This window comes from Gossypium hirsutum, chromosome A04 (assembly GCF_007990345.1).
Source record: "Gossypium hirsutum isolate 1008001.06 chromosome A04, Gossypium_hirsutum_v2.1, whole genome shotgun sequence".
NCBI classification, from domain to species: Eukaryota; Viridiplantae; Streptophyta; class Magnoliopsida; order Malvales; family Malvaceae; genus Gossypium; species Gossypium hirsutum.
Genome location: NC_053427.1, coordinates 12,469,596 through 12,484,079, shown reverse-complemented (window position 1 = coordinate 12,484,079; position 14,484 = coordinate 12,469,596). Strand labels below are relative to the sequence as shown.

The following is a 14,484-nucleotide window of genomic DNA, read 5'->3' as shown; positions in this document are numbered from 1 at the left end:
GCTCATATTAATACAATCTCGGGTAGTTCAAAACTTATTGAAGGCTCCGGAAGAGTAATTTTATTATTACCTAAAGGTACAAAATTTTTCGTTGATGATGCTTTATTTTCCACTAAATCTCAAAGAAATTTAGACCTTCACCAGCTAAAGTTAGGATTGAATCTCCCACATTTCTGGAACGTATTCAAGGTGATATATGTGGGCCTATTCATCCACCATGTGGATCATTTAGATATTTTATGGTATTAATTGATGTATCTAGTAGATGCAACCTGGCGTTTGCGAGACTACTTGCTCAAATAATTTGATTAAGAGCACAATTTCCAGATTATGCAATAAAAACTATCTCTCTTGATAATGTTGGTGAGTTTACATCTCAAGCTTTCAATGATTATTGCATGTCAATTGGGATAAAAGTTGAACATCCTGTAGCTCATGTTCACACACAAAACGGTTTAGCTGAATCGTTTATCAAACGCCTCCAACTAATAGCTAGACCATTACTTATGAGAACAAAGCTCCCTATTATAGCTTGGGGATATGCTATTTTGCATGTAGCAGCACTTATGCGCATTAGACCAACAAGTTATAATAAATATTCTCCATTGCAATTGGCTTTTGGTCAGGAGCCAAATATTTTCCATCTTTGAATTTTTGGATGTGTAGAATATGTTCCAATTGCTCCACCACAACAAACAAAGATGGGTCCTCAGAGGAAGTTGGGAATATATGTTGGTTATGAATCTTCTTCTATAATTAAGTATGTTGAACCATTAACTGGAGATTTATTTACTGCATGATTTGTTGATTGTCACTTTAATGAAACAATATTCCCAACATTAGGGGGAGAGAATGTAACAGCCCATTTTTAGTCAAATCAGAGTAGTGATTTCGAGACCATAAATCTGAAGTCAAAATAATTATTTTATTATTATTTTAAGGTCTACAGTATGATAATATGATTGTGTGAAAATTTCGTTAAGAAATTTTATTGTTTGAGCGATTAATTTGATAAAAAGGGCCAAATCATGTAAAGTGCAAAAGTGGTGTTCTTATAGCTAAAGGTCAAATAGCTTTGATTTTTAAATATGGTGGTCTTAAATGGTAATTAAACCATTTGAAATTTGGGAGGACATTTATGGGCATGGTTAGGTGAATTTTTTTATGATATTATTAAGGTTAATGTTGTAAATTGTAAATAAAGGATATTAAATTAAAGAAAACAAAAGAAAAACCTTTATGTTCATCTTTCTCAACCGAATTTTGAAGAAGATAAAGCCATTAAAATAGCTTCAAGGTTCGGCCACCTATTGTCCATACATGTAAGTCTGTTTTATCCCGTTTTTAATGATTTCTACGTTTTTGAGATCGTTGCAACTTAATCTAGCTAGCCCAAAGACTATTTTGTAAAATTGTTAAAGATTTTGAGTTTTTCCATTGATGAATTTATGTGTGATTTGTTGTTTGATGATAGAAAATGCATGATTGTTGTTAGATAAACAACATTTATTAAGTGATTTTTAGTAAAATGTCCAATTAAGGATTATAATGAGAAATGTGAAAAGTTTGTGGGTAAATTGTGAAATAAATGAAAAATATGGTCTGCAAGAGACCTAATTGAAATTCGGCTAGCATGAGTTGTGATTTAATTGCAAGAATTTGTGATCTTATGAAATAAGGACTAAAGTGTAAAAATGTGAAATTACTAGAGGTAAAAATGTAATTTTCCATAATATGAAATTTGGATTAAATTGAATAGCTTGATGATTAAATAAGTGAATTTGATTATATATAGATCAAGAAAAGCAAGATTCGGACTTAGATCGGGGGAAAAATAAAGTGTTGGACTAAACGATCTATTTCGTCGTTTTTGAATTCGAGGTAAGTTTGTATGTAACAAGCATTGTTATAATTATGCTTTAAATGCTTTGATATTGTATAAATTGTGTATATGAGACTACAGTCGTGTTCGATGACGATTCGGCTAATTATGGGCACTTAATGTGCAAAATCAAGATAGCTTTAGCTATATATTTGCACTTAGTGTGCGAGATCGAGATAGCTTCGGCTATATATATATATTGGCACTTAGTGTGATACAGCTTCAACTATTTATTTGGAACTAAGTGTGCGAATTTTCCAAGTATCTAAAAATATTCTGAATGGTTTAACGGATATGTCAAATATGTGAATGAGTATGAGTTAAATACAGGAAGGTACAGGTATGTATAGGAACTGAGTCATACACTGAAATGATGAAAATTATGGAAATTACATCTAATTTGGTGGATGCAAATGTGGTAGGTTGATGATTCATAATGAGATATGTTATTTATGTTTTTCGCTTAATTTGAGTATATATGATGAGTTGATATAAATGCTATACGAACTTACTAAGATATAAAGCTTACTTTGTGTATTTCTCTGTGTTTTATAGGGATTTCAAAGCTAGCTCGGATTCAGGGATCGTCGAGATATCGTCACACTATCCAACTATCAATTTGGTAGTTTTGAGTTTATGTTTTGAGTATATGGCATGTATAGGGACTTTGGTCATTTTGGTTCATGTATTGATGATGAATGTAGCCATTTGAGTTGGCTTGTAAATGTTCTAAGTTTGGTTTAGTGTATAGCCATATAAGTTGGTTTAATTTGGTTGTTTTGGATGTATATGCATATATGTGAAAGTGGCCGATAATGTGGTTCATAATTGTTTGCAAATGGTTTGTAGTAGTTTAGAATTTAAGGTAGCTAATGTTTGGAAATGGTTATTGTATGTTTGTGATTTTAGGCAACCTAAAATGTTTGGTTGAAATAATGCATATAGATGTTTTGTGAATTTGGAATTGTTATGATTAGAATGGGAACTACATGGTAATATGAACATGTAAATTGTTGGTATTGAAGTAGTGAATTAAGCTTGGTTGGAGTTGTGTAGGTGTGCATAAGTTTGGGTGGCAAAATGGCTTGGTAAATAGTCTATTTTTGTCCACACAGGCAGAGACATGGATGTATGTCTCAGCCGTGTGTGACACAAGGTTATGTACACAGCCGTGTGTCCCCTGTTGTTGAAAATAAAAATCAAGTCAGTATGCTCCACACGGCCTCACACGGGGGCGTGTGAGATGGCCGTGTGGCATAAGTCAGTATACCTTACAGGTTTGACACGGCCTAGCACACGGCTTGCCACATGAGCGCGTATGGCCATTTGTAGGGCACACGAGCTAGCCACACGAGTGTGTGTGTTGGTCGTGTGACCCAAGTCAGAGAGTTACACAGGGTCGGAAACGAGCTAGGACACGGCCTTGTGCTCCCATTTCAAATGTCCACATGGCCTATGACACGGGCGTGTCTGTTAGCCGTGTGAGACACGGCCATGTGCTCCCATTTCCTAATAAGGTTTTAACGAGGCACATTATCTACTAATGGACATCCAAGGGAGAATGTTATGAATATTTTATTAAGTGGATGTCTATCATGATAAAGATAAAGTTTTGATATACTTTAAATTCTAATAATTATTAGAATTAGATCTCTATTCCTTTTATACTTCTTATCCTTATAAATAGAGACTCTGATGAAGCATTGTAATCATCCATTTTGATCAATAAAGTTCATTATTTGTTGCTTTCATTTTTTATTTTTTCTTTACTCTCTTCATCTCCCTTTATTTTATAATAGTTTTAATTATATATAATTGTAACATTAATTAATTAAATTATAATTATTAATATAAAATAAGCTTAAATTTAACATTTGGTACTGAAACTTACACTTTTTTTTTATTTTGATAACTAAGCTTTTTTATTGGTCCAATTTGGTAACCAACTTAACACTTTTTTCTAATTTGGTATCTAAACTTAACACTTTTTCTTAAGTTGGTACTTAATCTTTTAGGGCCAATTTGGTACCTGAACTTGACTCTTTTTCCTAATTTGGTACCTAATTTTTTTGTTTGATTCGGTGCTTATTAAATGTTTTACAAATTACTCCAAAATACTAAAAATGCTTTTTATGAGATACCAAAAATAATCAATGTATGACCGACATACAGATGATATGATATTTTTTTTGCATTTTATATGTCCAATTACTTTTTGTTTTATTTATTTATTTATTTTATTAATTGAAAATAATGAATTTCTTTTAATTTAAGATTTTACAAATATTTTTCTTATTTAATTTAATTCGTTAAGTATAACTCAATACCTATTCTTTTAACATGAATTTCCTCTAATATTAACAATATTTTTGTAGCATAACAAAATTTTTTTTAACACCGTTAGTATTTTGCATAATTGTATAACGTTTAATAAATTTAGGTACCAAATTGGGCCCAAAAAAAGTTTAGGTACCCAATTAGGAAAAAAAAATTAAGTTCAAGTACCAAATTGAGCCAAAAAAAAATTTAGGTTCCAAATTAGGAAAAATTATCAAATTTAGGTACCAAATATTATATTAATCTTATAAAATAATAAGTGTAATTTATCACTAATAAAAATAAATAATTGATTAATAGAATTGCTTAATTATTATAACTGTTTACATATTAACTAAGGTTGTTGTTTAATATTATGATTTATACTATAAGATAATTAAATTAGATATGTTACTTGTTTATTTATTGTTAAATTTTTTTGGTGAATTACAAGAGAAGGGTAAAGCCCTAATAGCAACACAATTAGCGCAACTCAAACTCAGGTCATACCTCAAGTAGAGAACACTTTGACCATTAGGCCAACACACGAGGTTCTTATCCTTATATATTTTTTAATTATTGTAAAATATAATTCTCACATTAATCACTAATTATTAAGTGAGAGTTCTTTAAATGATAAAAGGGAAAAAAACATCCCTGGAAACAAATATACTCTAGGAATGTAAATAATAAAGTTTATATCCACTCACACCAACATGATGTCCAATAAAAACTACTACTAATGCCCTTGGAAGAATTTTATCCCTCCAAGACTTCAATGAAAGAATAATTAAGTAGTGTTGAAAAGTAACTAATGAGGGGATTTTTTTGCCTTGACGAGGTAACATTCCTACCAAAATTGAAGTGGAACCTTAGGCTGAAAATAAAGAGCCCAAGCCACGTTAAGAGTAAGATTATGTTAGAATCGTAAAATAATATCTGATATAAAAATTAACAAATTATAAATCAAGATTTGTCATGTCAAATCATCAAGAACAAATCAAGAACAAAATTAGATACGGAAGCATACCTGAATTCATCGATTTCTTGAAATCTACGGATCTTGCGATTTTGATCTTTCAAATTAGCACATAAGTAATCTAGAAAATGTGACTTTCACTTTTCTAAAGACGAGATATTAGAAAAGTTACTTATATGTGTGATTTAGGGACTATAACCCTAATATATAACTTTTGCATATTAACCTAATTTCTTATCAGCCCATTATCAATTAGAAATTAGTTACTAGAGTATCAACACATATTTGGTCAATACTTTATTTAATAACTAAAGCCCAATAAACCTTAACCAAATTAGACCATTTTTAATTTGGGCTAACCTTTTTATGATAGTAAATAATAACATGTAGTTACTCTTATTAAATATGTGATGTCCATATTTTCTAACAATCTCCCACTTGGAAAACATATATATACTAATTATTCTATAATTACATATCATTATATAACCGTATGAGCTCAAAACTTTACAATCATATCCAAAAGGTATTCCAAACAATCTTATCCATTAATTATGTTAACATAGAACAAAGACGACTTTCGTTTTATATATCATAACTAAATCCATCCCTAATCATGTATATTAACACAACCAAATGGCATAGATGAAGTATGAATGTGTAGTATGGAAATTACATGCAATATGATCCAAACATGTCTATTTCCAACTAGTCCTCCTTAAATCTTAGAAAGATCAAACCTTACCAAATTCAGAGTGTGAATAAACCAAATAAACTTTATTTCTGCAGAAAATATACTTAATATCCATAAACTAAAATAACTGAAAATTTTTCTATAATAGAAAAACATTTTAAATTACACACTCCCATTAAAACTAGATATCTTGGAATGACATTACACCCATATGAGTAGTGTGCTATTATAAAACCTTGGGTGTAGTCCTTTAGTAAGCAGGTCTGTAATCATGGAGTTTGTCCTAATATGCTTTATAAGTACCTAACCATTTTGAACTTTTACTTTAACAACCGAGAACTTAAAGTCTATTTGTTTTGACTTTGATGTGTTCTTATTGTTATTGGAATAAAAGACTACCAATTATTGTTACAATTTGCACCCTAGTGACAAAATTTTGCATCAATATTCCATCAAAATTGGAGTCTATATACCTGATGATCTCTAACTTATCAGACCTCTGATATGTGAGCATTTAATCTTTTGTTCTATGAAGATACCTTATAACCCTCTTGGCTGTTATCCAGTAGTTCATACCAAGGTTGCTTAAATATCTGCCTAACATTCCAATAATGTACACAAAATCTGGATGCGTACATACTTAAGCATTCATTAAACTCCCCACTCTTGAGATGTATTAATTATCTAATTAACTAAGATTACGACAGAGATTAAAGCTGGAAAATACTTTTTTAGAAAACCGATGAAGGAGACAATACCCAAGAAAGAATCCACCTAGACTTCATTTATTACTTCTGAATTAGACGATTTATTCACTAGACTTAATCTGTAGAAATCCCTGATTTATATTAATACTATTTCTAGATTAAAAACAACTGACTCTAGGTTGATTAATTGAAATCTCTTTCTAATTAAAACCTCTATTGTCGTATTAATTCGATCTATGGATTCCCTTATTATATTTGACTCTAATCCGACAGATTTATGTCATTCTATCTCTAGGATTGCATGCAACTCCGCTTAATTATGGAATATCTACTATTAAATAGGGATTTTTGCTCTACTGAATAAGCATATCAAAAACCTGAATAATATCCAGGAATATTAAAGTAGTTACTAAAACTCACAATTAAGAATAAGAACAAGTATTTATCATATAATTCAAATAGTAATAAAATCTATCTTAGGTTTCATCTCCCTTAGGTATTTAGGGAGTTTAGTTCATAATAATGGGAAACATCTCAAAATTGGGAAAACAACAAAACATAAAGAAACCCAAATAACTTCTAAGGAAATTGAATGGAGATATTCAGTCTTGAAGTAGATCCTGCTTCTGAGCTGATTCCGATGGCTATCCTTGCGTATTTTTTGCCTTCTACTCTGCATGTCCCTTTTGATCCTCTTCTAGAGTGTTTATATACACTTTGGAATGCTTAAAAACCCTCAAAATTAGCCTTTTTTGAGTAGAATTAGACTTGGGCTTGACAGGGACACGGCCGTGTGGCGGTACGTTCGTGTGAAGGTGCTCAATCCGTGTGTAATTCTGAGTTGGTTTTTAGTCGACACAACCATGACACACGAGCATGTGCCTTGCCCGTGTGTCTCACACGGGGGGTGTGGTTTACATATGTGAATTGTGCCTAGGCCATGTGAAACACTGAATTAGGGCAATTTTATCCCTTTTTGACCCGTTTCTTGCTCTTTTCGCCTTCCTATGCTCACCTAAGTATAAAACATGAATTTAAAGGATTAGGAGCATCGAATTCAATGAAACCAAGGAAAAATCATCCATAAATATGCCAAGCATGGGATAAAAATATGTATACATTATGGCTTATCAAATATCCCCACACTTAAGCATTTGCTTGTCCTTAAGCAAAATTCTCAACTCACAATTAAAATGAATTCTTCTCAACTTATAATTCTCATCAATAATGTTTCAAAATAATCCACAAGCAATCATACATTGAGAATTTAACTAAAAGAACATTAAAGTTTCAAATAATCAAAGTTGAGCATTTTAATCATAAAATCATAGGTATCCCCCTTTATCTAAATAATTACCTTTAATTCTAAAACGACGAGGGTTAACATCCTCACTAAAGATTCACTCAAATCACTCAAAGTGTTTAAAGTTCAATAATTAAGCACTCAATAGTCAAACATGAAAAGTTATTACCATAGGCTTGCATGAAAATCAAATCTCCACCACTATAAATGAGATGATACACAAATCAAAAGGTCTTTAACAGGGTTGTAATGGGGCTTGGGTTAAAGGTGTGGATAAAGGCTGAAAAAGAGGGCTAGAATCGAGGTTAATGTAATAAATTACCAAACTTAGAAAAATAAAGCTAATTACTGAATTACAAACAAATGCCAGAATTAACACTATCCAAAACTAATGAAGTGAGCTTATCTCTCAATAAAATAATTTTAACTTATCCAAGCGCTTTATAATATAAATATAAATATACTTTTTTTAAGAATAAGAACAATAATGAAAAATACTTAGTATGGAAAAATTCAACAACTGAAATGAACGAAAAAAATTAGGTAACTAATCAAATCAAATCTCGATAAAAAAGGAGTCAATAAAAATGAAAAAAATTCTTAACGAATCAAAAAGGGTTAAGTTGTGGGTTAGCATTAAGGGAGAAATCAAGAAACAATGGTTAAGGCTCAAAGGGGTTCACTAAGGGTCAATTATGTGGGTAGGCTTTTTATAGGGTAAATGGGTTAAAATCTAAGTGCCTTTATCATCTCAGTATATTAAATCAAAGGTGTGGTCTTGACATGCATAATCGAAGCAAATTCTAGAATAACAAATCAATGCTGACACACTCATAACCAATAAAATCAGTTAGCAAGAAAGATATATGCTCTAAAAGGCTCAAAATCTCACGAAAATTATGGGTATTTGATGTCAATCCTGTCAATTCAAAACTTTAAGATAATACCTCAATTCAGGGAAACAACCTAGCAATTTTGATTCTCAAAAGTCAACTTATCATGCTTGATTCTCTAATGCCTTTACAGTTTAAACAATCAATGCACAATTACCCATGATTTACTTCAAAACATATAAATAAAAGTTATTAATCAATCAGAATTCACTTTAATAATAAAATGAGAAAATCATTTGAGAACGAGATAAAAATTCAGGGATAATAAAAATAACCTCCCCACACTTAAGATGTACATTGTCCTCCATGTACAAAGATAGATAATAACAATATAAGCATAATATCAGAAGATGGAGAAAGAAGCGATACTGCCCTGAATTTCGAGATGAAATACGTGAAATATTGAGAGCGAAAATTGTAGATATGGCCAATGATGTGCATGAGTTTGAGCTACTACAAAGAAAATAAACACAACTATGAAGAGAATTAAAGGGTTACTCGATAATAACCATAAAGATAAACATAGTTTAAAAGTATAAACGACAAGTCTTTTAAAATAAACATAAAATAAAAATAAAAATAAAGCGAAAAATGAAAGATAAAAAATAAATGGACTCAAAAGTGCTCATCAAAAGATGGATCTTGAGGTGGTAGTGGTGGAGGTGAGATGTTGAAGTGCTGGCAAATCTACTGCAGAGTCACCTCGATGCTGTCGAACCTCGCAACACACTATTACTTGAAGCGAGTAAGTCGCTCGGATATATCAGTCACGGTGGCAGCAGAAGGTTGGTGACTCGGTGGTTGCAGTGGGTGTGTGTCCTCATGAGGGGGAGGGACATCATCAGTAATGTCCTCTGGATCATCATGAGCATAAGAATGGATGAGTATGTATTGAGGGGGGTCAAATCCACGGCGTCACTTTATCATCCTCATGTGGATCATACTAGATATTCCTTGAGGAGACATCTGGCCTACTAGTGTGAGTGTCGATGACATCTCTAGAGTGTCGAAGAGGCCAAAGTGTCGGGCGAGGCGAGTCACGTAGGGGCTAAGTCAAATGGGGCCCTTCCTATGGCGGTCTGTCTGGTGGCGAAAAGTAAGGGTGATAAAATATGCCAAATCAAATACATGACCAGTCATCATGCTCCATAAGAAGTAAGCATCGGTGGTGCTAACGGCGCCGGTGCTCTCTCTCCTCCTAGTCAAGGTATGAGCCAAGATAGCATGGATGTAGCGTAGTGCTGGAGGAAGAGAAGTCGCCTTTGAGCGACTTGCGTCATAGGGAACAATACTCGCCGTAAGGTCGATCCAACAGTAGGAGGGCGAGTAGAGTATGTGACGGTGAAGATGTATAAAATTCTCGGAAGCCATAAACTCTTCTGTGTAGAGGCCCAAAACAGCTCCAAACTCTGGTACACACATGTGTCGTACGAGTCCACCCAGCCTAAAAATGATAGGACCGGCCTCGTCATGGGTATTCATCACATGTTGTAGATGAAAAGTAGTACAAAACTCCTAGGTAAGCTCCGAATAGGTGGGCTCGATAATCGTAAAGAACCTATCCCAAGAGGTAGTGGTGAGATGAAATCGAACCATCTGAGCAAGATAGACCTAGTCCAAGGTGGTCCAATCTATGGAACGGCCCACTCCTAATGGTCGTACTCGAAGAAGCTGAAACAAGTCACCTTGTGGGCTCGACGAAAATCAAAGCAGAGGGTGACGAGCTTCGATTGAGGCACTCAAGGAGGTTGCGCCAAGACCCTTCATCTTTTTCGATTCGGGGACGACAGTTTTCTTGCCTCGTGTATTTGTCATAGTATTCCTAAAAAATAGAATATTCGAATATTAGTAAAACAGGAACAAGTATCACCAAGCAAACATAGCTAGTAATTTAGGAGTAGTTATGTGAATAAGACAAAAATGTAATATGAAGGACTTAGTGTGATAAAAGAAAAATGGTTGAGATGTAGAACCTAATCCTATATGCGCCAATAACCAAACATGCGAAAATAAAAAATTGACAGTATGTGAACCTAAATTAAGAGCATATGAATTAAGTGGTCATAATAAGAGTAAAGAGAAATTGCAACTAAGCTAACAAGACAACCCACGGGACCTAATAAGTGAATAGGAAAGAAAATCCTACGATAAGTAACGAACTACCAAAATTAACTAGAAGTAGCATGGTCGAAGGTAGAATAAGAGTGAAACCAAAAACATATATAACCAATTAAATATGATAATGAATCCAAAACTGAGAGAATTAATAATAATAATACAAAAAATGGCAAGAATAAAAGAAAAATAGAAAATAAATAAGATAAAATATAAGCAAATGAAAGAAATTAGAGGAAATGGGGAAATGAGGTAAACTGACACCGAGATGAGTGGTGGCCGAACAGAGGTGGTGTGGATGGGCTCGAGTCGTGTGGGTTAGGGCGTGGTGTGAGGGCGAGAGTGGTTTGCTTGCAAGGGAGAGAGGGAGAAGTGGCTGCGATTTGGTGTGGGGTTAAGGTTGGACGGTGGTGGAAAAAAGTGGCCGAAGTAGGGGCAAGGTAGGGGTAGCCGGCGGTTTAGAGGGAAAGAAAATTTTAAGAAGATGACCAAAAGAAATTAGGGTTTAGGGGGTTGAATTGGACATGGTCGTGTGAGGCCCGTGTTGGGCCACACGGCCCTGTCACATGCCCGTGTGGCTCTAGTTTAGCCTGTGCTCGTCGTAAAAATTTAATGACCATTCTTCACACGGCCTTAGACACGCCCGTGTGTCTCGTCCGTGTGGTTTACACGGCAGTATTGCACGACCATGTGCTTTGTTGTGAGCTTCTCCCACGCCCGTGTGGTATCCCACATGCTCGTGTGTCTGAGCACACAACCGTGTGCCTTACCCGTGTAACTCTCTGACTTGTTTAAAATTTAAAAATTTAGCTCCAGTTTTCAGACGGCCTAGGACACGCCCGTATGTCCAAGCCGTGTGGTCTACATGGTCGTGTCGTAGCCCATGTAGATTTATCACAAGCCATGTGCATGTCAATTTTTGGGAAATTTTAGCCCTGTTTCCACACGACCAAGGACACGTCCATGTGTTCAGGCCGTGTGGGTCATTGTTCCTGCATAAAAAAACGAAAAATAGATAAAATAAACGGGTTTGTGGTGTTAGTACTCGGGTTGTCTCCTGAGAATCGCTTATTTAAAGTCTAAGCTCGACTCACCTCATATTTGCACGGTCATGGTGGTTCGAGAAGTTGAGACCCCTCTTTCTCACTGTCAATTCTATTATCCATATACAATCTAGGTTGAATAATAGTTACCTTGAAAGTGTCGAGTTTAAAATGATGTACCTCAACTGTGCCGTATGGGAAAACATTAAGTTCCATAAACGGAGTAGCTCTGTTTGTATTGAGCTCTGAAATAGCAATTCTAGGGTCCATTTCATCTAACAATACTTTGTCTCCGACCTTAAATTACTTTGCTCCATCCCTACGCTCATTGTAGTGTCACTTGGATTCATCGTGTACTTTTGGTTTCTCCTTGACATGTGTTCGCCATTCGTCTAGTTCATCGATCTGAAGACTTTGTTCTTCGTGAGTCGCTCTATTTTTGTTGCATGGATTGGAATGAGGCTCTATCACGTTCTTCTTACGGGATTCCTGCAAAGAAGTTTGTGCCTTAACATTACTCAAGTTAACAAAACTTAAACAATCGTCTCGATTACTAGATATATTAGCAGAATCACGAGCTTGAAGTTTAATCGTATCGTCTCCTACATGAAGTATCAATTCACCTGTGTCAACATCGATGATAGTTCTAGTAGTTGCTAAAAAGGATCATTCTAAATTTATAGGTGTGTCACTATCCTCATCCATGTCTAAAACAACAAAGTCTACTAAAAATATAAATTTGTCAATTTTTACGAGCACATATTCAATTATACCCCTAGGAAATCTAATGGTTTTATCAACTAATTTAACGCTCATCCTAGTTTGTTTGGGTTTCCTAGGACCTAATTGTTTAAACATTTTATAAGGTATAACATTAATAGTTGCCCCTAAATCAGCTAAAGCATTGTTAACATTCAAACTACCAATTAAACAAGGAATTGTAAAACTCCCTGGATCTTTCAGTTTGTTGGGTAGCTTGTTTTGTAGAATAGTTGAGTAGACTGCATTTAACTCCACATTTGATGACTCATCTAACTTTCGTTTGTTTGATAAAAGCTTTTTTAAAAATTTAACCGAGTTGGGCATCTACGAAAGAGCTTCAATAAACAGTAAGTTAATATGTAACTTTTTAAGTAGTTTAAGGAATTTACTGAATTGTACGTCTATGTGGTATTTCCTTTTTGCATTAGGATATGGTACACGAGGTTTATATTCTTTGCTTACCGTCTGCTGTATACTATGATTCATCTCATCCTTACCATTACTTACCACAACTTTGTGCCTTGTTTCAAATTTAGATTCAACTAGCCCTTCTTCGTCGCATACAGTGATGGCATGGAGTTGCTCCCTTGGGTTAGTTTCTGTATTACTATGCATGCTAGCTTGTGGTCGTTCTGAAATCAACTTAGCAAGCTGTCCTATTTGAGTTTCGAGCCCTTGAACCGATGCTTGCTGATTCTTAAGTGCTGTTTTGGTATTCTAAAAATGAGTTTTTGACACCGAGATGAATTTTGTGAGCATCTCTTCAAGGTTCAGTTTCTTCTCTTGTTGATAAAGTGGTTGTTGAAAACCTGGAGGATGTTGTGGTCTTTGATTTCCTTGACCACCCCATGAGAAATTGGGATGGTTTCCTCCAACCTGCATTATAAGTGTTACTATACAGATTATTTTGAGATCTAGAATTATTACCTATATAGTGGACTTGTTCCTCCTCAGTGCTAGAGTTGAAGGATGGATAATCTGTGTTGTGCACTCCTCCTCCATTTGAATCACACCTCATTACTGGATTTACCTAAGTAGAACTATACAAACTATCAATCTTTTTATTTAAATGTTCTACCTGGTTAGATAGCATGACCGCGTCGAGGTTGAAAACACTAGCTGCTTTTGTTGGCTTTGTTCTCATGATTTGCCACTAATAGTTATTCAGTGACATCTCTTCAATAAATTCGTAAGCCTCTTTAGGTGTTTTATTGTTTAAAGTTCCACCGGCAGTTGCATCAATCAGTTATCTTGTTGAGGAGTTCACACCGTTGTAAAAAGTCTGAACCTGCAGCCATAGAGGTAACCCATGGTGGGGGCACCTTCTCAATAAGTCCTTGTATCTCTTCCATACATCATAAAGAGTTTCTAGATCCATCTTCACAAAAGAAGAGATATCATTCCTTAATTTAGCCGTTTTAGCCGGCGAAAAATATTTAAGTAAAAATTTTTCGGTCATTTATTCTCAAGTAGTGATTGACCCTCGTGGTAATGAGTTCAACCACTGTTTAGCCTTATTCCTCAATGAAAAGGAAAACAACCGAAGGCAAATGGCATCGTCAGAAATGCCATTGATCTTAAAGGTGTCGCAGAATTCCAGAAAATTTGCTAAATGAGTGTTTGGATCTTCGTCCTGCAAACCATCAAACTGAACAAACTGTTGTATCATTTGAATAGTGTTAGATTTCAATTCAAAATTATTTGCAGCAACAACAGGTCTAACTATACTCGACTCAGTTCCTGTTAAATTGGGCTTAGTATAATCATACATAGTATGAGGAGCAGGATTT

At 34.4% G+C, this 14,484-nt stretch overlaps 1 non-coding gene across 1 annotated transcript; it reads left to right on the top strand.

Annotated features, from left to right (window-relative positions):
* The first annotated feature begins 13,998 nt into the window (after positions 1–13,998).
* On the top strand, positions 13,999–14,105 carry LOC121228452 (small nucleolar RNA R71). The gene has a single exon (XR_005926028.1). It is a non-coding gene; the product is annotated as a small nucleolar RNA R71 (small nucleolar RNA).
* Positions 14,106–14,484: the final 379 nt, after the last annotated feature.